We start from the raw sequence: 27,086 nt of genomic DNA, 5'->3' as shown, positions 1-27,086 counted from the left end.
AACTTTAACTAGCTATTTTATTTTTCTACTCTATCATAGCAATATAACTAATATTTTGAAATTCGTTTCCTTTATGTGTGGCTTTTAATTTTTCCCAGTATTAACTTTTGTTGTGCACTGTGGTTTTTATGAATGCAAATCCAATTGATTGTAATGATTCACGTACTCCAAAGGGGGTAAGAACACCATGCTATTCTATTAGCATTGATTTGTTTCAAGAGTGTTGTATGTTCATAGCCAGGAAAAAGCAATCCATGTGCTCACTTGTAGAACTATGTCCTAATGCTTATTTACTTCAATGAACAGACTTTCATATTTATGCTTATTTTTCCTTCACTACTTAGAGAAGATGCTTTGTTTTGTATTCAAAATACTGTGTTATAGATTCCTGCCTAACCTGGATAGAGTAAAACCAGCATGTATATGTCTAGTAGACTAGAGATAGAAACTGCTAAAATAAAAGTATTAGGATGAAGTCTGCCTGAATGGGCTCATGTCTAGAAGCTCAACATCTCACCCCATCTTCATTGATTTTATTGCTGAGCTATTGAAAGTTCTAGAAGTCTCTAGATCATGTACAGGTAGCAGATCATCAGATTTTCATGGGCAACAAGAAGGCGGCAGCAATATGGAAACATACGTTATGAGGGAAATTATCAAATTTCACTACCTCACATGGATTAGGTGGTTATTTAGGAAGGCAGTAGGTGTTCATGGTTTTCTTGCCAAGGCATCCATTCTGGTGAAGATCACCATCAGAATTTCACAGAATGGAAAACACTGAAAATTAATTGTGAAAAATCATACTGTGAAACAAAGAGAAAAAAAACAAAAAAACCTAACAACAACAATAAAAAAGAAAACAATGAATTGTTCAAAAATGTGTTGAAACCAGATTGGTCAAAATTCATGAGGTTGTAGAGGAGAAGTCACCAAATGTGAAAAAAAAATATTAAGATACTCCTGGATAAAAGATAGTTACACTTGACCAAGACATTGTTAGTGGACCTTCAATGTAAATTGGGTAGGAAGTAAGAAGAGTTTATAGTAAAGGGGTTGACAGGTTGTGTTTAGTCATACAGTTTAGAACAGAGTCACTTTGAATTTACTAATTGACAAATTCAACGATTGGGTGCAGGAAGTTTGGCCAAGGAAAGAGTTTGTGATTGAATGAAATAAAGGTTGACAACAAAGATCTCTAGTTTAGTGTGGAATTGATGGTATGGGGAAAAGGATTGAGAAGGATGCTGTAAAGATGCTAAGAGCCGGAGATTTCAGGCTGGATGATGTCTCATTGCAAAGCACATCCATACCCATAGGATAAGCATGAGGGCAGGAGAGGATGGACTGGGAAGGGAAATGAGGCTGGAGTCAAGTTAGGGAATATAGGTGAAGGGGGCATCCTTGGCCCCAGATGTTCATATTTAGTAATACATGATGTCCTTGGACTTCCCACAGGGCAGGGAACCCTGATTGCTCTTTGGGCTGACGAGGGTGGGGGACTTGATTGGGGGAGGGAGGGAAAGGGGAGGCGGCGGTGGGGAAGAGACAGAAATCTTTAATTAATAAATAAATAAATAAATTTAAAAAATAAATAAAATAATAAATAACAAAAGACCCTAAATATGAAAGGGGCTAAAGTGTCATCTCAGCAGGATATCTCACATTGTAAACAAACCTCAAGTAGTTTATTAGACTCAGTGCAAGTCTATTTCTGGTCTTTTAAGATAACTCACAGCAAGATAATCTGATGACTTGATCTAAAACAAGATGCTTGACTCCCAGAATCGGCAGGTGTGCGTCTTATATCTGGACCCTTCCTGTTCCAGATAGGCAGAAATAATTTGGCAGGAAAATTCCTTCTTAGAATGGGCGTGACATTATCCTGTGTACCTGTGAGTATGCACTGGCTCTCATGTGGCAAGAGAGACTTAGCCAAATGGGGTATCTGGGTACAGCCCATGTAATTGCTTGAGTCCTGAAAGGGTTGTGGCCAACAAGGGGCACGAGAAAGGAGCAGACAGAATGAAATCCTAGGAAGAGATCTACAAGCTGGGATGAACCCTTAGTCCAATACTGGAGAAATACTGAATTTGATAAACATTTCTCCAAAATGGTGAAACAGACACATCACAGCCCACCACAATGAGATTTCAATCACAGCCTAGTAAGACTAGTTCAGAGTTTTCAGTGCACAGTAAGACAACAAATAATACTATCTTAAGTTGCAAGTTCACAACAACAATTGAAAATCCACTCATTGTAAGACCCTGAAGCATCTAAAAGAATGTGTATACAGCAAAGATCAAGGAAAGAAATGCCACTTTCCAATGTGTCTGCTTCCTATATAATTGAGTGTCTGAAGATCAAATATGGTTGGTGATTACTTAATGTGTTTCCTTTTAATTCTTTTCCCATTGGCTCCCCTGAGGCTGCCAAGATTAGCCATCTCGTAGGATTAACCTAGCTATGTAGTGTTAATAAATGAGATGATAATAATGGTAGTAACAGTGATATTTTGCACTAAAAGCTTTACTAAATCTTTACCAAGGGTAAGAATGTATGAAAGAGAAAGCAACTATGTCACCTCATGATACATAAGGAAAGAGGCAGAAGTGTTGTTTCTGAGATTGCATATGGTAAAAACAAATTTAAAATGTGGAAGACTGGAGGGATATTTCAGGCAGACAAGAGAACACAAAGGCACGAAGAAATGAAGAGACTGGGATTTTCCCACATCTTGAAATAACAAGGGTAGTAGCAGAGGGTCAATGATATTGCTGGGTGGCATAGCAGGCAGGAAAGGCTGGGGCATTGAAAGGAGCACAGGATTTGTAAATAATCAGTATGCTGCTGCAGAATTTTTATGCAGAGGAAACTAAAACTGCATCTCTCCTTCCTGAATGACGTGAAGGACAAAGGGAGGAAGGATGAGCAGACGTGAAGAAATAGGCTCCAATCCCACAGAGTAATAATTATACAAAAATTAATTAAGGCTTCAGGCAACATGTTAGACATAAGGTGAAGATCCAAAGTACTTAAAAAGAATGTGTCGGATGGATGAACTTTTAGGGGAGCAATAGTTGTGCCAAAGGTCAAGGGTCATCCCCAACCATTATGGTTATCTCCACCAGTAGTTTGTGCTGAGCCTTAGTACTTTAGTACTGCTGAGAAAACGCTGTTCTTGTTTGGGTGGTTACATTCAGCACACAACTACGAAGGCAAGACCACTGTTGTAGCTATGACGCTGATGAAATACACACAACTAAATCATCAAAAATCCAAGGAGTCTGCATGTCCATTGAGCTGAACCCACACTGCAAGTGATCACAGATTCTACTTCCTCCAAAAGACATGTCCACTGTCTCTCCAAGCTTAAGCCAAGTTTTTTGCTGCTTGAGTGAGGTGAATTTCATTAGAAAATTCTAGACAGAGAGATGAGTAGCCAGAGGGTAAAAATATCTTTAATGTGGGAAACTCGGAGACCCATGAGACATCTCAGTAGGCTGGAAGCTCCTGGAATCGTGGGTCTGACTTTGAATGGTGGGAGATACCGTCTCTTGTCTGCTTCTCATGCTGAGCCCAAAGTTTCTGTAACTAGAAAGCATATAAGAGACAGAGGAGAGGCAAATCAAAGCTATTATGCAGATTAATTTTAGATTTAAAGGGGGAAGAAAAGTGTCGCCCATTCTTCAAGGTAATGCAATATCGCCACCTACTGTAGCTGTTGCCAAGGAAAATATATCTTCCAAGACAGCTTGTAACCTCTGTGGGCTTTAAAATATGCCAGGATTCCTGCCTTCACCCTTTTCTCTACCTGCTGCAGAACACTGCCTCCATTTCGCCCTGTATACCCTTTGAGCCAGAGTTAGGATCCACAGCCGGCCAGGAACTCTGCCATGCTCTATAAATTGGAAGTCTCTGTTCTTTACCTGCCATTGCCCTCATTTGGTTTGGTTTTCTCCGGCTCTGAGTTTAGGCCTGGCACTTGCTGAATTGTGGGAAGTAACATGCTGCGGGGATTCGGTTGCTCATGTGTAAACTAGAATGACTGATGTTATCGTACACCGTTATTCTGCAAGTCAAACGAGAATGCAGATATGAAACTTATGTAACAAATTCTTTAAAATGTTTTCTTCATCTCAGCTAACATTTATAAAGGATATAATACATCTGAATAAGAAGATGACTAAGAAGATGCATAAAATGAAGCTTAAGATGATTAATTAGTAGTCTAGAGTGGCATGCATGAAGAGCTGGGTTCAGTCCTGGTACCTAATAAACTAGATGTGCTGCCTATGATTCTAGCATTAAAGTAGGAGAGGCATGAAGACTACACATTCAAGGAAGCCTAGGCTGCATAACAAGCTACAGAAAATGGAAGAAGCAGAGAACAGAGATGGCAGGAAGATGCAGAGAATGACAAAGAGTTGCCAAGGAAAGTTTTTAAAGAGCAACCTTCTATCATCAGCCTGGGTTGCTTAGGGATCTCCATGGGGCTTTATCTATGAACAACTCATCAGAATATAACCCAGTCCAAACATTGGGAGACTTGCCTGGCTATAAAACATAGCCAGTTCAGACTCAGTAACCTCCATTATAAGGTATCCAAACTAGGGTCACCATTAGAGATTCCAGGAAGTTTTCCACTGCACTAGGGGGACATACTACCCCGCATGTCCCCCAATTCCAGTTGTCTCTCCCATAATCCTTTCCTTCCTATTCCTATGGAAACTCCTTTTTTCACACTCATCTACCTCAGGAGATCCATGCTTCCCTGCCTGCAAAATGTGCCAGACAATGGTGACACAGAACCCGTGGGAGTGGCCACCAATGTTTTCTTTAACTTAAGGCCCATGCCGTGAAAGGAAGTCCATGCTCTACACTGCCTGGATGGCCAGGAACTAGAGAATGGGCAGCCCAGAGATCTAGGGTAGAACCAAATAAAACTGGCAAGACAAAATGAAACAAAACAAATCAGTGAAATGCTTCCCAATGATACTCTTAAAGGTACTTTGATAAACTCATAGATCAGTGCCTTGTTCAGTCATCATCAAAGATTTCCTGGGCAGCTAATGGGAGCAGATTTAACATCCAGACTTTGTGGAGAGAGAGAGAGAGAGAGAGAGAGAGAGAGAGAGAGAGAGAGAGAGAGAGAATAAATTGGAGGTCTCCATCATGTCTCCACCTCAGGGAAGAGGATGAGGAAAGATTCTAGGAGTCAGAAGGGATGGAGGACACCAGGAGAACATGGACAACAGAATCAAGGAGAGTCCTGAATTAGGGCTCATATGGGCTCCCAGAGACTAAAGCAGTAACCACAAACCACGGGACCTGCATGGATTTATGGATCTACACACAAGGTTCTCTGAATGTATGGTAGGGCTGATAGCTTGGTGTTTCATTGTGGGACCCCAACAGTGGGAGCAGGAATGCCTCTGACTCTTTTGCCTGCTCTTGAGACTTTTTTCTCCTGTTGAGTTGCCTTGTCCAGCTTCCACATGAGGACTTTTGCCTTCTCATATTGTACCTTGTTTTCTCCTGTTTGGTTCTGTTTTGGAGGAGGGATCATTTCTGAAGAGGAAACAGAGCGGGAATGGATATGAGCAAGAAGGGAAGTGAGGGAGTTGGGAGCAGTGGGGGGAGGAGAAACTGTACTGGGGAAGCATTGTGTGTGAAAATAATCTGTTGTCAATAAAAAAGAGAAAGAAAAGAAACTAAAGTAGACACACTAAAAGTAAAATAATAAGATATATTTAAATACACATGCCCAGCTCTCAATGTTTTGACATTAAACATACATTAGAGAAGTAAATGCTAGAAAGATAGGCGATTTCTCATCATTATGAAGTTTCCTTTATAAATAACACTGAGCTAGCCTAGAATAAGAATAACTTAGAAACCTGGGCCTCCACTTGTCTGTTCACAAACCCTTCTTTGAACTATACCTAGAAAAAATTTGGAAATCTGGGACATGCCCTGCTCCTGTGCATTCAGCTGCACACAGTTGACTCAGGGCAGTGGGGAAAGTCTAGGGAGGAGAGGAGAAGGAGCCATCCTGCCAAGGTTAGACATTGATGCCTGCCAACGAGGAAGGTGAAACAATGCTGCTAAATGAACTTGCAGGGAGAATCTCTGATTTGCTACTTTATACCTAGGTAAATGATTACAGAAGATGCATTATGGGAAGTGACAATCACAGAACAAAATAAGGTTTTATGTATAATTTGATCTGTCAGTGCAGATGGAGAATCACCTAATCCATGTCCCTCTTTCTCTTGACTCCATGGGTGGAAGCTGGGAAGGAGCAGTCTTTAAATATGGTCATTCAATACTTGTCTTGACAGTACATTTTGTTTTTTCTCTGAGTGAAATCACATCTTACATTTGCAAATCTATGTAAATGCTTGTATTTTAGCCCTTTGGATGAAAGAGCTGAGTGAGGTACCTCATCTGGACCCACCAGTAATATAGCCGTCATATTCATCCATGGACTTAGCACGGTGATTCAGGAGATGGCCTCCTCGTGCTGATGCAATTACTCTGACCTTGTCTGCAGGTGAGCTTTCTGCCATTTAGGACACTTCTGGCATAGTCATTCATCAAGTATTTATTACTCACAGCAAGGTGCGGGGAATTGCGCTAGAAGCAATTTTGTCTTTTCTGAATGATAGGCATTATTGTGACTGGATGAGGACAGAGCTGCTGGGTGTATTTCGGAGGGGTATAACTAGATTTACTTTGAGTCACATGGTGAGCATGACTCAGCCTTTTTAAATCGGAATAAACTTTGAGACGAGGACTAAAGAGGTCCCCCCCCCACCGGCTGTCCTGGTTGTTCTAAGAGTAGAGTTGGCAAATGCCTCCAGACATGGCAGCAATATTATCCTTATGGCTCAAGGCTGGTGGGCATCCATGGCGAGGAGATGGATTTAGGAATTATAGAGACAAACATGCAGGTTAAGGTCAGCATATGGGGAGAGTAGTGTCCTGAAAACATTTGTAACATGTGGGGAAAAGTTCAACAATTTTAGGATGATAATTTGACTAAATTAAATTCTCTAAAGATATTTAAAAACCCTTGACTTTATAAATATCCAAACAGTTTCTGACTAGGAAGAAAGCTATAAAATTAAAACTGATAGCACAACAAATTAAGGAGCCTCTGAGGAGATACTCTTATCAAAGCCACATTGCTTCCAACTAGGAGTTTAAAGTCACTTTTGATTATTAGGGCGACTTCACACAAAAGAGAATTTAAATGATGGTGAGGGCACAACACTATGACATGTAATGTCACAGTTGTCTTTGGAGTTTGTATTCATTTGCGGGCATGATCTGCCAACCTTGAGGATATCTCTGTAGAATGCAGCATCTGTAGCCCTGTATCTTTCTGTTCCATCACAGGAATTGTTCTGGACAGAGAACTGCCCTGCCTGGAATAGGACCGTATTTCTGCCAAGACTAAGCACGGCAAGATCATGCCTACTTGATCCTCACTTTCTTCTCCTCCAATCTATACTTTATTCCCTTCAAGACAACGTTCAATGATGAAGGGTTCACTATTTAATTTCCTTCTAGCTTTTCCTCCAAGATCACTTCATTGAACTCTAATAAGAGGTGCAATCAACTCTTCCTTATTTTGTAGCTGAAAATTGCCAGAGCACACAGAATCCAGCCATATTTAATGAAGCATTTTACCTGAGCAATGGCTTTTGTTGCCACATGTGAGCAAGGGCTCAGGGTTTCCATTAGAAGCCAGAGTTGGAATGGGTTTATAACTTGGAAGTAAACCTTTTCGTCAGGTTGAAGTAGGGCAAAAAAGGTTTTAGCTTTAAGAGTACTTTGTTATTTCATAATAATAAATCAATTTTCCCTCAAGATCAAAGTGCAATAACAATTTTCTTCCAATGCTATCTCCTTGTATTTCTCCAGTGTATATAAATGACCACCTTTCACACATTCATATCTAGAAAAAGCTTTTGCTTTGGGTCAGGGAAAAGGGTTCAAGAGAAAGGCAGTTGAACATTTGTGCACAATGCTAATGCAATATCCATAAAGGACAGTTAGGCTCGACACGGAGAAGAATCGAAGAATCTGTGTGGCCAAGGCATAAGCTTCTCACACAGATTCCATTGGCCAAGGGTGGACTGCACAGGTGTGAGAGGCTCCTGCCAATCATCTCACTAGAAAATGGAAGGCAGTGAGGGGCAAGCATCAATATGAAGGTCTGGACAGAGAAGAGATGATTTCCTGAGAAATGGGAAAATTGGTATTTAGGAAGAAAATTCTCCAAAAAACTAGTACATTAAGAAACTTGGGTACCTTTGGTTTCAGATTCCCGCTATACAGCTCTCACACTCATGTGGGGTAATAAAAACTATTACCATCTCCAGAAAATCCTGCAAGGCCTAAGAGGACTCAAGTGACTTTATATATAAACACACACACACACACACACACACACACACACACACCTCATTTTTTGAGAAATAGCTACCTCTTTCTACAAGTTGTTACATTTTAACCCATAAAGTTGAAGAATTTGAATTTTTTCTCTTTTTTTTCTGAGTTATTCATGATTAGAGATAGTGATTTTTTGGAAAATAATTCTATCATAACTCATCTATTTATCTATCATCTATTTATCTATATCTATCTATCTATCTACCTATCTATCTATCTATCTATCTATCTATCTATCTATCTATCTATCTATCTATCTATCTATCATCTATCTATTGTTCCTCTGCCTGTGCAGGCACAAGGATAAATCCCAGTGTGTCTGGCAAAGTGGAATCAAGGACAACTCACAGGAATAGGTTCTCCCCCTGTTGCCTAGTGGCTCCTGGTGATGGAAGCGAACATCAGGATTCACAGCTAGCACCTTTACCTGCTGAGCCACCTCACAGGGCAGGTGACGGTGGTGCTTTTTAAACTTCATGAATATATTTCCTTTGCAGAATCTGTGTTTTATTGGATGAGTCTCAATTCAATGGCTTCTTGCCCAGTACAGCTAGTCCTCCCTGTTGCTCTGAGCAGCCAAATAGCCCTCTGCAGCTGCCAGATCTGTTTGCCGTGCTCTTTTACTCCCTTTATGTACCTTTCAGTCACCACCATGCTAGGCGCCTTCTTCAACATAGATTTCATCCAATTTTTAAAACATCATTTAACAACATCGACAAAACACTTTTGCTTCTTAACAACCCAGAGACGGATTCTTCTCAAAGAAGACAGGCTGCTCTAAAAACAGCATGCTAAAATTACTCAGGTTGAAGGCTTCAAGATGAAAGGCAGCAAGCCCTCAGGATGCCGTCCCTGACCTCCCTTTTGCTCTCTTTGTTCAAGTCCTGAGCGTAGAAGTGGCAAGAAGCTAACTCAGTGGCCACTGTTAAGGAAGACAGATCTGAAAGACAAGATGGCTGCAATGACTAACTAATTTATCTGCAGTCTCCCGACTCAGCAATGGTCTTGTCAGATTGCTGATAAGCCAGATTCTGCTTGCTTATATGAAGCTTGGGAAATTATGCTTATTATTGCCATGATCTCAAAAAGGAAAATTATTATTATTATTCCTTCCCATGGTCTACTTTCACACTGAGCAATTATGACTTCAGAAGAGAAATAACAGTTTCATGTCAAAATGCTCATACATTTATGGAAATACATAGCTGTCATTCAGCACAAAATTAGAAGCCTTCAATTTTCATCTCAAAATCATTCTGCATGCAAATACTGAATACAAACACCAAAATTGTATAGCTGGTTTGAAACACAGCCTTCTATCTTGATAACGGAAAGTTTCCAGGCTGATTAGTTAATTAACGACGACGTCATGACAACCTTGCCTTTGCATATGTCTAGTAAACTATGTACGCCAATAGTTCATATTCAAATGACAAGGAGGTTAACTTCTGAGTTTTGATTTTAATTGGAACCTTGCATCCTGAAATACTGCTAAAACGCTTAATAATTCCATTAGGAGTTAAAACAAAATACACGTGGGCACATAATTCAAGAGTTAATATTTTCCCTAATCTATATTTAGACAAAAATTATTCAGGCAAAGGTGTTTAACGTAGTCAAGCCTAATGACCTGAGTTTTATCCTTTGGACAAACATTGACTCAATGGGTTCCTGAGTGACCTCCACACGCAGCGGCACACACGTTTTCCTCTTTCTTCCCTTACCCACATACATGTGTACAGAAAAATTATATAAATACCTGTAGTTTTCAAAAGTTTGAAGATTCGGTTTTTCATATTAATAACATATATAACTTGAAACAAAATTTATTTGGAATAGCATTTATATTTATTAAGTGCTATAATATAAGACACTATCTAATCAAAAGATTAGTATACAATAAAATGAGCACAGTATAAAACCTGATCACATTTTTATTTTCTGATGCTTTCAAACCTCATTTTGTTGAGCATCTTATTGTGCTTTAGTTTATCTATTATTAAGTCAAGTATTGTTTAACTAGGAAATTCTGCTCCGCCTATAATTGAAAGTGTTATGAAAGAAGAGTGTTTAAGATTTTCTATCTATCTGCCTTACTATCATATGCTGCGAGCCTTTCTTCATGATACACCTGTAATATTTAAAGATTAGATATAATTAGAAAATCAGCTAAAACTGGTTTATAAAATTTCAACCAGTATAAATCTGTTTGTTACTAGCAAGTGATTTCTGTTTGAATAAACTTGTAGTGGTTAGAGTGATTTTTTTTAATACTGTGTCTTTGGTTAACTCTTCTGACTGAAGTCTTCCAAAGAGAATTTGATTGCTTTTAAAAAGTTCTTAAACTATAGGAAAACCTGGAGACATCCATCAGTGATGGTCATCTTTGGGAAAATAAAGATTTTTCATTAGCAAATATAAAAACTACATTTTAAAACTAACGATAGAAAATTAGTGATAAGAGTACTGTAAGAAACAAAATGCTTCTCTGATAACACATAGCAAATGACTCTAACGCACTGGTGCTTTCCTGCAGAACTCAGCCTCCAATTAAAGGGGGCCTCATGTAAATCAGCTAAAATATTTTAATATATGACTGATGCACAAAGTAAAACAGCATTTTAATCATAACCTTTAAAACAATTATTTGACATTTAGAATAAAATTTACCAAATCTTGAGATAGAGAGAACCTTCTCTACTTTTAAATAGCATTTCTAAGATTTTGAAAGAAATAGGACTTTAGGATAACAGAGGTCAAGCAAGACACACACTTTATCTCAGTAGGAATGGAAATGCTGTGATGTAAATTAAGTCATTAATGACTTGATAAACACTGAGTCCTGAATTTTTACTTTCATATCAAAAGAAAACAAATCAAGTAATGACAATGAAATGTAGACCCATTCTGCTGTTGATGCACTGTGAAATCCAGCCAATGAGAGCCATTTTTCAAGATACATTTTTCATCGAACTCTGTGTGTAGTATCAACCAGTGTAAGACAATCATTATGTACAGCAATTGTGGAATAATGTGTTGTATTATGTTTATTGCCTTTGGTAGTCAATGGTCATGCACACTTTATTCCCCTACTGAGTTAGGAGAAGACTTTTTGTAAACAAAGAATTGCTTGAGTAAGAGTAGAAAAATAATATTTATAAAAGTGGAATATTTGTCAATGATAGTGATAATTTCTACTCAATTTTAGTATAAATTTATTACCAAAATACCATGTTAGAATTATTTTGCCTTAAAATATTTGAGTTTATAAATGCTGTACAAACCAGCATAGACACTGTTTACACCTTAGAACCACAAACACCAGAAGCAGACCAGCCTCCCCTTGTTGCTTTTCCATCCATAAGAAAAATTACAGTTACAAAACAAACCAAGAGGAATATTGACTAAAATATAGACTGCCGAGCATTTTATGTTGTTAGAAACTTTACTTCGTTTTTATGATTCTTTACCCCCTGAGAAATTTAAAAGAATTATCCAATAGTAGTAAATTCGAGACAAACATAAATAAGAAAATTATTGATCAACTTTCAGAATGCAACTCATCTTACGTTCTTGAAATATCCACTTTAATTTTAATTTTGCACATTCTCTTATACAGCTGTACACATTCTTTCTCACAGTTTAAAAAGGAATTTCCACTTCAGTGTATAACTAATTATAACAGTATATAACTGTGGTTATTTGTGCATAGCACCATTGTATATGCACAAGATTCTGCATACACGTAATGTAAATTATCTAAGAATTTCTATCACAAGGCCAGCATGGGATACGTCTGTTTTTAGAACAACAGGTACAAATAACCAATGATATGTATTCTTCATATTTCCGATTCATTTACTAAAATGTCAAAGAAATATGCATGCCATAATTTTATCAAGGACATGCTTTCTAATACATATCTATAATTAATTTAATTTTTGCCAACCAAAAGGCATTAAAAATATAAAGTTGTTATTTTAATTAGTATATATTTCAGGATTAAAAATATTCAGTGTAACCTCAATTTATACTTTGTAATTCAAGAGAATTTCAGTAGTTTGCATAATTGTTTATTTACAGTGTTTTTTCCAATTAATATCACTTCATATTATATCTGATTTTGTTTTTTTGTGTTATTTTTTTACAACTAGTTTTGGGAATTTAAGAATGTGTTAGGCTATAAAATGTCTTATTTTCCATTGCCTAATACAATGACAAGCTAAATTTTCTTTCTATTAATTTGTCTCTTCTATTATTTCCCTCATTTCTATTGAGTGTTGATGTTTAGTAGACTAAAAATATTCTGTTTAACTGAATGCCTTGCAAAAAAATAATGTTGACACCATGAATTTTGTTTCCTTTAGATACTTATTCATTAGCTACCTATTGAATAACATTCTGTTTGTGCATGGTTAATAATTTACTTTGCTTTGTAGTTTATGTATTAATATATCAAATTTACATGATAATAGTCAGCTCTAGCCTATCCAGTTCACATTTGCTATTTTAAGTATTATATTTTTCCAGCATCTTACTGTATTTTTCTGGACTTTATATAACAAGGTAATGCCAGTAAGTGATTCAAAAGGAATCTTTTTCTACATCTCAATCATCCTTGCCGTCTAGCAAATGAATTTTAAGTTTAAATTAAATGGAGTCCTTTGGGAGAGCCATATAGATACAATGCACTAAAAAGCAACACCTAGTTTGTCTTCTAAATTGTGAACATCTCATTATAGAAACACACAAGGTGACAGATGCAGGGATAGCAATGCAGCACACATAATACTTTTACAGTCATGGGTTAATATTTGATTGATTTCCCAGGAAATAACATAGAGATCTGTAGAAATACTGAAACTCAGGTAAATCTTTCTACATTGCTGTGGTCAGAATGTAACCTCCAGTATGAACGTGTTGACTAAGTATATCAATATGCTGAAATTAGTTGGAAGATACCTTAGCTATGATGATGTTACAGCTTAAAATAAAGTGTTACACAGATTATTAGAAATGGGTTAATCAAGATGTGAGAATTAGCCAGTAAGAGGCTAGAGCTAATGGACCAAGCAGTGTTTAAAAGAAAGAAAAAAAATTAAGTTCTGAGAAAAGTCCTTCTGTCCCTCTCTCTTCTCTTCCCTGAGGTCAGAACTGTGTTCTTGCCAGAAAATGGCAGCCATCTTTGAAGCCATCTCAGAAAGAGAAACCAGTCTTCATCAGATTCTAAATGTGTGATCTTTGAATTCAAAGTGTTCAAACATGGAAGAAGAACGTGTCTATTCCTCATCAGTCATCCAGTGTGTGGTATGTTCTGGGAGTTATTTGAACTATATTACAGCTGGGTTATATTTATTCATCTGAATTTAACTCACTAAAGATAAAATCAGTATAGACAGACTTTGGGGATCTGCATATATGGACATGAAAGGAACTCCCTCCTTGCATTGTAGGTTAATGTCAATGCTAAAGTTTCACCTGAGTGCCAAGTCTATAGGTCATTACCAGGAACCAGAATCAACAGGCCCCATCACTCACTGTCAACAGTGATATAGCAGACAACCGAAGGAATTACATTTATTCTTTGTTTGATGATCATTTTGAACAGATGTAGGGCACCTCATGAATCTGAAACTGGCTAAATGGTTCCTGTGCCTCATTTGAAGTATCACCAGTGAATAATACTCTAGCACCAGGAAAAGTGTTTATTTAAGCTGGTCCTGAAATAGAAATGAGATGCCAAGGAATATAGCTAGGAATTGCCACTGATGTCTTCCATCTGATATTTCTGTCTTACTGTAAAAATTTTAAACATCTATTTATAGTTTCAATTCTCTGAGAGAATTCCTGTCAGTTATGAGCATAGACCTCCTTTCAAAAGCAATGGGAGTTAGTGAGGCATCACATGGAGTCTGGGGTTAGGATTCTGAAGGGTAAGCAACACTGAGATGATTGAGTGGCTAATGATTCTACTGATTAAAAGAAAATGTTAATAAGAAATGTTAAGTTTTCTCCACCCTAAGGGCAAAGGGGAAATGGCTCATTTTATTGGATGTTGTCATCCAAAGAAAGAGACACCCGCAAATGCTTTTCCTCATTCTAAATTATCAATGTGCTTGTGTCTCGTTTTTCTTTATTATGAGAAATGACTTTTCTTTGTAAGTGTAATACAATTGTATTTTTCTTTCTTTCCCAAAATCAGGGAAAGAATTATTATGACAATATTATTATCCTCAATATAAATGTGAGCAATTGCAAGTAAATACATAAAATATAGAAATTTAAATCAGAAATAGGATGACAAAATATATGTGTATTTGTAGCATATACTGCATACCAACAAATGTATACAATTTGCATTATTCAAAGAAAATTTAAAAAATACAAAAGGATAGTGTTTACAATGAATTTTAACATTTAGGTTGTAAGACACTGAGGATACTGAGGGTGTACCCTAGCAGGGAGAGAACCTGGGTTCAGAATTACAATGCTGATTAAAAGAAAAACCCTAAAAAATTGATGAATAATCTCTGTTTTTTCTCAGTTATGAACATTTCTAATATTCAATTTATTAGTCATTTACATAAATTCATTTTTTAATATTTGAATTTCAGAAGGAAGAAAACATTTGAGTTGTTATATATACACTGATAGCTTAAAACTGAGAAAGGCAGGAGAGAGATGGTTCAGCAGTTCTGGGTCCTTCCCATCTCTGTAGAGAACCTGAATTCAGTTTCCAGCACTCATATGAGGCAAATTGAAACCAGTTGCTCAGGTTGGAGAGATGGCTCAGAGGTTAAGAGCACTGGCTATACTTCCAAAGGTCCTGAGTTCAATTCCCAGCAACCACATGGTGGCTCACAACCATCTGTAATGAAATATGGTGCCCTCTTTGGGCCTGCAGGGACATATGCAGACAGATCACTATATACTTAATAAATAAATAAATCTTTAAAAAAAATAAAAAATAAAACCAGTTACTTCAGTTCCCAGAGCTCAAACTCTCTGTACTGGTCTTCAAAAGCATCTGCACATATTCATATACAAACACCATGGATACATGCAATTAAAAAGAAAAGAATTTTTCAACAATAGGAAGGAAAATCTATATTCACTTACAGGCTATACATAAAGGATAATAATATAAGCAAAAACTAAAAAATTTATAAGCTGTGATAATGCATTATCTGCAAATTAATTCTTGGAGAAACATCCTCAACAGTTGTCACTTTACCTAAAGGTATGCTTTTCATTATGGTATGTGACATCAAAGGGAGCAACTGTTCATGAACCAACATCTACTGAATCTATAAAATACACAGACTATGTGAAGACACTAGACAAAAACTCCAAACAGGCAGAATCCAGAGGAGAAGCATGCTTTTAAAGATCACGAAAGAATCTTTGGTTTTTCAAAGCATCATTGTGATGGCCAGGATCTAGCCCAACATCCATTGAAACATTAATAAAATAAGACTGATATTCTCTTAATAGAAACTGATTTTAAAGTGAGCCAGAAGTTCAAATTGGTAGAGCAAGTGTTTAAACATGTATGATAGCCCCACTCAAGGATGAATGGGATGGTGCTAAGCATGGCTTCGATAGTGTACGTAAGATAAGAAATAGATAGAAACCTTCTCAACAAAGAACACTTCAAACAGACATTTCAACGTCTAAAGTTTTGCGGAATAAGATTGACAAGAGAATAGAGATACACCGTACTTTGTTAATTTGGAGATAGCACTCTAGTAATTACTTAATTGTAGGAGCATAAGACAAATACTAAAGAATAGTTGTCTTGGTAGCTCCACGCATTTCTGATAGACCATTAGCTGCCGTCAATTCACATGACAATGCTGTAAGTTAAGATGTATAAAAACCCATTTAAGTACTGACTTGGCAATTCATCTTCCAAGAATTCATCCTAAGAAATAAAGCAGCAGAAGAGAAGGGATAACATTTATTTCCAAAGCAGGTAAAGCAATGTATGATGCACACCAGCATGAATGTTTGTGTACATGATATATATTAATGTAATAATTTTATAAGTAGTGGGAATTGACAGGATAACACATATATAAAGATCGTAGAACAATATTGTTCCCAATAAAATTAAACCAAATGTACACCAACAGGAAATTAACTACATATATAAAGATCATAGAAAAATATTGCTCCCAAGAAAATTAAACCAAATGTACACCACTAGGAACTTGACTACATGAAGTCCCAGAGATATAGAACTGTTTATAACAAAAGTGATAGAAATGAGTTTTTATGGGCAAAGAAAGAGAGTCAGTCATCATGACTTTTTCTTCTGTATGCTTCTCTTGTCCAATCCGATGTGATATTTTGTTTTATCCTATCATATATTCTTTTGTTGTATTTCATTACTGTCGCCTAGAAGACTGTTTTCAAATAAGAGATAGATAGAAAAGGAGATGGGGAGGAACTGGGAGGAGAGGAGGCATAGGAAACTGTATCCAGAATATTGAAAGAGAAAAAAATACCTATTTTCAATAAAAGGAAGAAAAGAATATACATTATTTTTTCACTGTCATACAGCAAAGTCACAGCACCATGGCTAACTGCTTGGTGACCTCAGGGCTAACTCATCCATTCTTCTCCTCAGTTCTTTATCCAAAAAATGATAATATAATAAGAGAAAATAATAAAAGAATATAAATAAGTAAATAAAATAATAAATAAAGAAAATAATAAAAGAAAACCTTCTAAGTATTAATTTGTAAAAATCGAATATTTAAGTAAATATGAAGACATTAAAAACAAACAAACAAAAGCGCATGGTACACATTGCTGGTTAAATGTCAGCCATTGTCTTGCGAATATGTTTATTTTATTATGAGAACTGTTATTTGATAACATTTTGTATTAATTTTAGATTTTATAGATGAGATCTAAGCTTAAAGAGTTCTCAAGTATCCTTCATCCAGCTTTCTTTTGTGTGATCACCTTCTAGAACCACTTATCAAAACCTCAAAGTCCAACAGGGCAGCACCTTGAGCCATAGTGCAGCATTGTAAGCAAGTTGGAGTAAGGAACTATTCAGATCCCAGAAGCTTCTGGTTTAGGTTTTACCTGACATGGGATTCCCCTCTGTATGCTATGAATATGTTTTATGGCTGTTAGGTATTAAAGAAGATGTTTCAGCCAATGACTTAGTAGAGTAAAGCCAAGTGGGAAATCTGAACAGAGATATAGAGAGAAAGTAGGTGGAGCCAGAGATGTCACATAACTGCCAAAGAGAAAGATGCCAGCTGCCAGACACAACCTTACCGGTAGGCCACAATCTAATGGAGATAGACAGATTAATAGAGATGGGTTGATTTAAGAGCTAAAAATATGCCAAAGCTATTGGCTAAACAGTATTGTAATTAATATAGTTGCTGTGTCAATATTTGGGTCTGGACAGCTCTGAAGAAGCAGTCTCCGCCTACATTTTCCCCTGCTCCTGTGCCACCTTTAATTTCTTCCTCCTTTCTCACTGTCAGTTTATGATACACCTTCCATTTCCTCTGCCTGCTATGGCTTCAGTCCTTAGGGAAACCGATGGTCAGGATTTCACAGACAGTCTTGTGCTTCGAGTCTGATCTGTGGTTGAAATGTGAGCAGTCTGAGGTTTTAATGAGGAGGAAACCTGAGGAATGATTTCTCATTCATATAGCACACCAAAGAAGCTGGCCACATTAATTCACATCACTTGGTCCAAGCTTTACTGTCAGCACTGGATACACTGAGGCAATGTGCTCGAGTGTGAATGTGCATTTGGAGAGATGACACCTTGACATCAGGCAAAGGCTCTGTTTCTCTGTATGTTTTCACTCATCAGCGTCAGTATTCGTGCACTAGTTAGAGTCGGTGCACTCACTGCTTTGTCAGTGCGAGCATCTGTGTCCCGAGTCCCCAAAGGATATTGTCCCTTTAGTCCCAATTACATACTTTTTACCTGTATTTGTATCAATATACTCATAGACATTTATTTAGACATTATTAAAAGTATTTTATTTTTATGTATTTTTTGCTTTTACATTATACAGTTAGTAAAAATGTGGCCATTGAGAACTCTTAAACCTTTTTGATACGCCTGATTTTTAAAAATATGCTTTCATTTCCTAAAATAACATGAAGTTCCATTATTTTCCATTTTCCTGTTCCAGATCTAGAATATTCAAACCAGATACAAAATCATACTGTTCTAAAGTGTTCTATATTTCTCTCATAGCAACATAAAGTAACAATGCCCTTTCAAAAATATCTCATCGCTCTGGATCTTCTTCACTAATTATTTTGAATTTCAAGGGGTTGATTTAATTTAATGACTGCAAGCAAACAAATCCCTGAACATTATTTTAATTAATTAGAATTAATGAATCCCTGCTAAATTTCTAAGATAAACTGAAGCATAACCAAAATTTGAAACTATGATTATATAAATATTCAGTGGTTAAATTCATTCAGAGGTGAAAAAAATTTTGTTAAAGCTGATTGACCTGTTTGGAGTTTGAGCCAGTGCAACATCACTGTCAAAATTATCACCTCCTCAGCGGTCATAGCCACTGTTCAAAGGTTACACTTCCTATTTCTCTAGGATGGTCATCAACAGAAGGTTTTTGGTATGTTCCTGCCTCTAGAGCGAATTAATTTGATATGGTTTCCATTCTTTATCAGCATGCTATATTAAGAATTTCATCATCTTCATCCATTACTATCTTCAGTTTTAAGTTTTCTCAAGGATTTTCTCAAGAAGCTTTTAATGTATATGTTAAGCTTTTAAATCTCTTATCTGCTGCGGATAGACCTGCAGGGACCTCTTTGTAGGTAATTCCAAGTCCTTACTGAGTAGTTGGACTTCAATCGCTAAGTCATTTCTTAGGTTTTGCTTCCTAAAAGCATAAAGATAGAAATATGCCATTAGATTAGATAAAATATTCAGTTGAAGTACTGAACTCTTAAAACTAACATGAATAAACCTCCCAGGGTCTTTATCCTCTGAATATGATGAGAAGAAAAAAACATTTAAAATACAACTCTATATAAAAGCATGGCATTATTAGGAATGCTTCAAAGGTTTAAAATTAGAATACTTTCTTGTCCAAAAATTAGGCTTGGCTTTTGTTTAAAAAATGCCTTGAATAAATAGGATGTGTTGGGAACATTAATTTCCAGTGGCTGGCACAAGATCCAGTGTTTACTTTTACTATTACACTACTGACTGTTTGCTTTGTGTTTCAGGGCTTGTATTTAATGACTTTTATACATTTGATGATTGAAAAGGCTTTTTAGTAAGTAAAACAGAGCTGGGAAGATCTCTCAGTAAAGCTTTAAGCATGAGGCCTTGAGTTTGAAGCCTACGTAAAACCATATGCAATAGCTTGCGTGTAATCCCAGTGTGTGTAAGGCATTTGGGAAGCAGAGAATTCTTGCAAGCTTGACATCAGTGTGCAGGATGCAGAGGGTCCTGAGCTGGAGGCTAGCATGCAGGGTGCAGAGGTTTTTCATAGAGTACCCTGTCTCAAGATGCAAAGTAAGGACTGGCATCTGAATTTGTCCTCAGGCCTCTGCATTTGCATGCGTCATGTATCCTTATTCACACGAAGAAGCATGAACACAACACACACACAAACACACCATCCATAAGATTTTTTAAAGAAAAAGAACTATTTCTATTATGTTTATTTTATAAATGAATAGGGTAAGACTGAAAGAAATACACCATGAAGCAGCAATGCTAAAACTCAAATACAAATCTTATGGACTCCTGACTCAGGTCTTGCCTGAGCATGAGAGGAACTGGAAAGCCACGTCACGTGTAAAGCTGGCGAATGCCATGGCTGCATCAGTTACTACACTGACCCAGCCAAACACAGACTTTGACAACCGCGTTTGGCAACCTTTTACGTTGTTCTTTTCAGTGGCCATGCTCTGGATGACAAAATCTGTCAGGCAGTGCAAGGCTGTGTGGGGGTGAAAAGCGGGAAGCAACAATGAAAAACAAAGTAAAACAATAGCAAAAACTTACTCTGCCATAGGGGTAACAAGACATGTGCTTCACAGTCCGTGTTGCTGCCTTGCTTTGGAAAACTAAAACTGAAGTCACTGATAAGGAGTTGTATGCCTGTAGCACACATCCTTCCAGGATGGCTACAAAACCAAATTTGCTCTAGTGAACAAAGGAGCTCAGGTTAGGCTTCCTGCCTTTGACTACAGGTTATTCACTTCTATGAACACTGCAAAAAAAAAAAAAAAAAAATCACGCTATTCAGAAAAGGATCTGTTTAAGAAGAAATGAACAAATCTGATGCCGCACAGCATAGCCTGCTTGGGGTCTAAAATCTTAAGCTTGGAAACCATGCATTAGTTTTATTTCTTTGAGCCCGAGATTCTGAATTTCTGCTCTTAAACTTGGACAAGAAAAAGTTATAAGTTCACTATCTTGGCCAGTTTTATGTCGATTTGACACAAGGCTAGAGTAATATGAAGGAAGGAAACCTCAATTGATAAAATGCCTCTGTAAGATCCAGCTATAGAAGCTATAGGACATTTTCTTAATTAGTGATCATGGAGGAGGGCCCAGTCTATTGTGAGTGGTGCCATCTCTGGGCTGGTGGTCCCAGGTTCTATAAGAAAATAGGCTGAGTAAGTCTGTAATCAGCACCCTCCCCCATGACCTCTGCAGCAGTTCCTGCCTCCAGCTTTCATTCCAGCTTGAGTTCCTGTCCTGCCTTTCTCTGGTGATAGACTACAGTGTGAGAGTACGCCAAATAAACCATTTCACCCCCCAAATTAGTCATGTTGTTTCATCACAGTAACAGTTATCCAAACTGAGATATTTACTAACACCAACCCTTAAGAGAATTTTGTATTTTTCTCCATTTTATCTAGATCAGTGTTCATCACTGGGAATCACAGATGCTTTCATTTGGCTTGACTATATGAATCATTCTGACTCCTGCGCCATATTACACTCAACACTTCTTTGATATTAAACCTGTTTGCTAGATGTCAGGGTTTACTATATCCACAATGATGTCCACATCATCTTACACCTTTTATGGAAATAATTTATCTCATAGCACTGACATACACACATACACACACACACACGTGTGTGTGTGTGTGTGTGTGTATAAATTTTGTGTACTTGAAATGACATTCTAGGAAGAAATGTACCAAATTCATCAGCCCGACCAAGACTGTCTATTCATAAGAATCATTCACAATTCAGTTAAAAGAGAAGGGTTGCCAGTGATGTCAACTCTGAGAACTTAATTTGATTGTTTAGTATAAGAAGATGGTCACTGTATTGCTCTACGAAGACCTAATCCATGGGCTTAAAGAGCACAATAAACTGTCACTTTCCTGGATCTGACATAGCCATGAACAAAGTGTACTCAGGGTAGGTGGCATGGAAGGCTTTCTCTCAGAGTTTTCATCTGATTGCACTGACTGAAGCCAGGTGATGAGAAACAAGTCACAGATGACAAAAACCTTTTAATCGTCCAAAACCTACTGCATACTATATTATCCATTACAAGTAGAATACTGCACATGCTGATAATTTAAATAAAATTCTTGTACTTAAAGAGCAAAATCTCTACATTTCCAAATGATCTATCTTTGTGTGTAAAGTTTAAAAAACTGTTTGTTAGTTAGCCATTTTTTTCTGTTTTCTTTTTATCTTCCTCCCTCCTTTAATTCCTTTTGTAAAAATATCTTCATTGTTTTAGAATGTTTCCCACTGTACAGTCTACTCTTGAGGGAATTTTTGTTTTTTGATTTTTTTTCCCAAGACGAGGTTTCTCTGTAGTTTTGAGGCCTGTCCTGAAAATAGCTCTTGTAGACCAGGCTGGCCTCAAACTCACAGAGACCCACCTGCCTCTGCCTCCCAAGTGCTGGGATTAAAAATGTGCACCACTGCCCGGCTACCTTTGAGTTCTTAATCTTCCTGCTAGTGAGAAAATTAATAATATCTTTCTGTTAGATATGAACCATCTGATCTCATTAGTAGGTTTTTTTCTTCATATATACCTAAGCTGTTTTATTTTCTTTCATTTTTGTACTCAGTCTCTTTATCTATCTCTTTTTCTCTGTCTCTCTGTTTGTCTCTCTGTCTCTGTGTTTATTTGTGTGTATGTGTATATATGTGTGTGTGTATGTGTGTATATGTATTTGTGTATGTGTGTACATATGTGTGTATGTGAGTGTGTATGAATATCGGGACATATGTGCCGTGGAGTACCTGTGGATGTTGGAGGATGACTTTAAAATGGGTTTTTTTCTTTGCACCGTGTTCCAGCAGGATCCCTTGTCTTGTCTTTGTCACAGGACACGTGTCCTCCAGGCATTATCTAGTAAGCTAATTCTACTCTCCCAATCCACACCTCCTTGTAGGACATGTGGGAGTACAAATGCAGGCTACTGAATTCACATTCAGCTCTTTTTCTGGCTTCAGAGATTGTACTTAGGTTGTCAGGCTTGTACAGTAGGAAAGTCTGACACCTGGTTCATCTCCCTAGCCATCAAACTATTTTATTTTATTTTATTTTATCTAAAAATCATATTCAGAACTTGAAGGTAAAATGTATTAAAATGTCTCTAAATGTAATAAAAAATTATTCATTTTTATGGGGGGAGGGTTTTTTGGCTTTACATGTCCTGATCCCAGTCCACCATTGAAGGAAACAAAGGCGAGAAATTAAGCCTAGTGAGAACCTAGATGAAGAAATTGAAGCAGTAAAACCAAGAAGGCTCGTTCTTCCCGGCTTGCTCAGTTTTCTTTTCTTTCTTATTCATTCATTTATTCAGTTGATTTTATTGAGCTATGAGTTTTTTCTCTGCTTCTCTCCCTTCCTCTTCACTCCCCTTCAACTCTTTCCCGTGGTTCCCATGCTCCCCATGTAGATTAGATTCATGTATGTCTGTCTTAGGGTCCTCATTGTTGTCTAGTTTCTCTGGGATTGTGAATTATAGGCTGGTTTTCTTTGCTTTATGTCTAAAACCCACTTGTGAGTGAGTACATATGATATTTGTCTTTCTGGGTTAGGGTTACCTTACTCAATATGGTGTTTTCTAGATCCATCCATTTGCCTGCAAATTTCAAGATGTCATTTGTTTTTTTTGTTTTTTTTTTTTTTTTTTCAATGTGTAGTACTCCATGTGTAAATGTACCACATTTCCTTTACCCATTCTTTGGTCAAGGGGCATTTAGGTGGTTATCAGGTTCTGGCTATTACAAATAATGCTACTATGAGCATAGTTGAGCACATGTCCTTGTGGTATGCTTGAACATCCTTTGGGTATGTACCCAAATGTGGTATTGCTGGGTCTTGAGGTGGATTGCTTCCTAATTTTCTAAGAAATCACCATAGTGATTTCCAAAGCAATGAAGGGGTATTCCCTTGAACCCAGATCCTCTCCAGTATAAGCTGTTTGCAGTGTTTTTGGTCTTGGCCATTCTTACAGGTGTAAGATGGAATCTCAGTATTGTTTTGATTGCATTTCTCTGATGGTTAAGAAAGCTGAACATTTTCTTAAGTGTCTTTCAGCCAATTTAGATTCATCTGTTGAGAGTTCTTTGTTTAAGTCTATACCCCCATATTTTTTGGGTTATTTGTTCTTTTTATGGATAGTTTCTTGAGTTCTTTGTATATTTTGGAGATCAGCCAATGTAGGGTTGGTGAAGATCTTTTTCTATCCTGTAGGTTGCCGTTTTGACTCTATCCCTTGCTTTACAGAATCGTCTCAGTTTCAGGAGGTCCCATTTATTAACTGTTGATCACAGTGTCTGTGCTTTTGGGGTTATATTTATGAAGTGATCTCCTGTGCCACTGTGTTCAAGTGAACATCCCACTTTCTTTTCTATGAGGTTCAGTGTGGCTGCCTTTATGTTGATGTCTTTGATCCACTTGGACTTGAGTTTTGTTCATGACAATAGATATGGATCCATTTTCATTCTTCTACATGTTGATATCCAGTCATTCCTAAACAATTTGTTGAATAAGCTTTCTTTTTTCCTTTTTATATATTTTGCTTCTTTGTCAAAAATCAGGTGTTCCTAGGTGTGTGGGTTGATATTTGTGTCTTCAATTTGGTTCCATTGGTCATCTTGTTTGTTTCTATGCCAATACCAGGCTGTTTTCATTGCCATAGCTTTATAGTAGAGTTTGAAATCAGGTATTGTGATGTCTCCAGAAGTTTCTTGATGTGGGAGTGATTTCTTATTAATAAAGAAACTGCCTAGGCCCCTTGATAAGGCCCACCCTTAGGTGGGTGGAGAAAACAGAGGAGATTTCTGGGAAAAAGAAGCTGAGTGAGTGAGTCGCCATGATGCTCCCACTTCAGACAGACGCAGATTAAGATCCTCTCTGGTAAGCCAGCTCATGGGCTACACAGAATATTAGAAATGGGTTAGAACAATATGTAAGAGCTAGCCAATAAGAAACTGGACCTAGCCGGGCCAGGCAGTGTTTGAAAGAATACAGTTTCCGTGTAATTATTTCTGGGTATAAGCTAGCCATGCGGGCGGCCGGGTGCCGGGGACGCAGCCCTGCCGCTCTTAATTCAACAGTTTCTTTATTGTACAGGATTGTTTTGGCTATCCAGGGTTTTTTATTTGTTTGTTTGTTTGTTTTTCCATATGAAGTTTGGTATTGTTCTTTCAAGGTCTGCGAAGAATTTTGCTGAGATTTTGATGGACATTCCATTGAATCTGTAGGTTGCTTTTGCTAAGATTACCATTTTTACTATGTCCCTTTTACCTAGTCAAGATCATGGGACAGCTTTCCATTTTCTAGTGTTTTCTTCAATTTCTTTCTTTAAAGATTTAAAACTCTTGTCATAAAGGTGTTCCACTTGTTTGGTTAGAATTACTCTAAGATATTTTGTGTTATTTGTGACTATTGTGAAGGGTGATATTTCTCTGATTTCTTTCTCTTCCCATTTATCATCTAAATAAATGAGGGCTACTGATTTTTTTTTTAGTTAATCTTGTATCCTACTACACTGCTAAAGGTGTTTATGAGTTGTTCTTTGGTAGAGTTTTTGGGGTCAGTTATGTAAACTATCATATCATCAGCAAATAAGGAAAGTTTGACTTCTTCTTTTCCAACCTGTATACCCTTGGTCTTTTTTTTTTTTTTTTAATGCCAACCTCTGTTGGCTCAGGCGTTGGAGACATTTTATACCAAATGCAATATTTGTATCATCGAGCGCTATTTAGGCTCAGGTGTTGGAGACATTTCACATCAAAGGCGATGTGCTCACACAGTATTATCAAGCTCAAAGACCTCTGGCTTCCTTTTGATCACGTTTAAAACATCCCCTCAGAGCTTCCCCATGTGATGGCCAGACAGCACAAAGCAAAGGTAACCAAGAACCTAAAAGAATAGGGCAGGAGCAGTGGGTATTATTTAAATCAAATCTCTTATGTTTAGCAATAACTATAGATAGTGAGAGTAAAAGGTTTAAAGCTCATTTCAAAACTGTGTATTTTGTTAAACCAAAGAGAAGCTGACTTCAAATTGTTAGAGGCAAGCTTCAGGGCCTCAGTAGGAAGGAAGCTCCCATTCCATCGCAATAACTCTAAGGCTACTGGGGCTTGCTTTACACTGACTAATCTCATGAAATGTAGCCTCTGGTTAGCCACTGGGCACCTTGATATGGAAGGAGGTATGCATGGGCAAACATGCACAGACAAGGAAGATTACTTTTCAGTTAAGATTTTAATATTTTAGTTAAATTAATTAATATCTAAGTAGTATTAGATATTATTATGGCATTTTTAAGTGTGCAAGCTTGTATTCTCCTTTCTCTCCTATAATTTCCTGGTGTACCCATTACCTCCTTGTTGCCTTTCCAGACACAGTCTTTTTCTCTTTCATATTCCATGTGTTCTTTTTCACCCCCTATTCCCTTCTTGTCACCTAGATTTATTCTTTCTTGGTCTTCTTTCTAATTTTAGAAAGACATTTTTAAAATGTAAAAACAGCAAAAATACAAATACAAAGCTGTTGGGACAGCTTTGATGAATCCAGCATGAAGCATTATCCTTGTGGCTGATGATATTAAGGGTGGTTGTCAGAGAGGCTGTCTGTGGCTCTGCTCTGTTTTCCTGTTCTAATTCAAAGACAAGTAGACTGATCTCAGTCACAATTTCTCAATGACTAGCCAGCAATGGAGTCATACTAGAGGTCCTCCCAATGCCTACATACCCAATTTACACTAAATACATAATCAGTTAGCAAGAGTGCTATTAAATTTTCTGTCCTGCCTGACTTAGACACAGGCCAGCCAAAGACCAAAGACCAAAGCATAACATTGGCCACCACACTAATCTATGGAAACTTCCTACCATTTTTCCCACCTATCTGGACCATAACTAGGACAATGGATCCACCAACCATCATTTATTTGACTTATAAATTGAAGGTGTCATTCAATAATTTATCTCTCATGAATTCTATTTAAATGCTGTTTGTTTGAAATGGACTGATCTATGAATAATAAATACTTTATATTGTGTTTGAATGCCACCCAAGTTTTCATAAGCTAAGCAGCATCCTATGTGATCCTGGAAGTATGAGGGCAATGGACAGACAATC

General features: G+C 37.2%; 1 protein-coding gene across 4 annotated transcripts in view; it reads right to left on the bottom strand.

Annotated features, from left to right (window-relative positions):
• The window catches only part of Nlgn1 (neuroligin 1), a 660,587-nt gene that overhangs the window by 365,057 nt on the left and 268,444 nt on the right, over positions 1 to 27,086 (bottom strand). The window lies entirely within an intron of this gene.

The sequence above is a fragment of the Alexandromys fortis genome, unplaced genomic scaffold (genome assembly GCF_014885135.2).
Source record: "Alexandromys fortis isolate MF-2015 unplaced genomic scaffold, M_Fortis_MF-2015_v1.1 scaffold_41, whole genome shotgun sequence".
Classification (NCBI taxonomy): Eukaryota; Metazoa; Chordata; class Mammalia; order Rodentia; family Cricetidae; genus Alexandromys; species Alexandromys fortis.
Note: the sequence above shows the minus strand (reverse complement) of the source record. Positions and strands in the feature narration are given on the sequence as shown.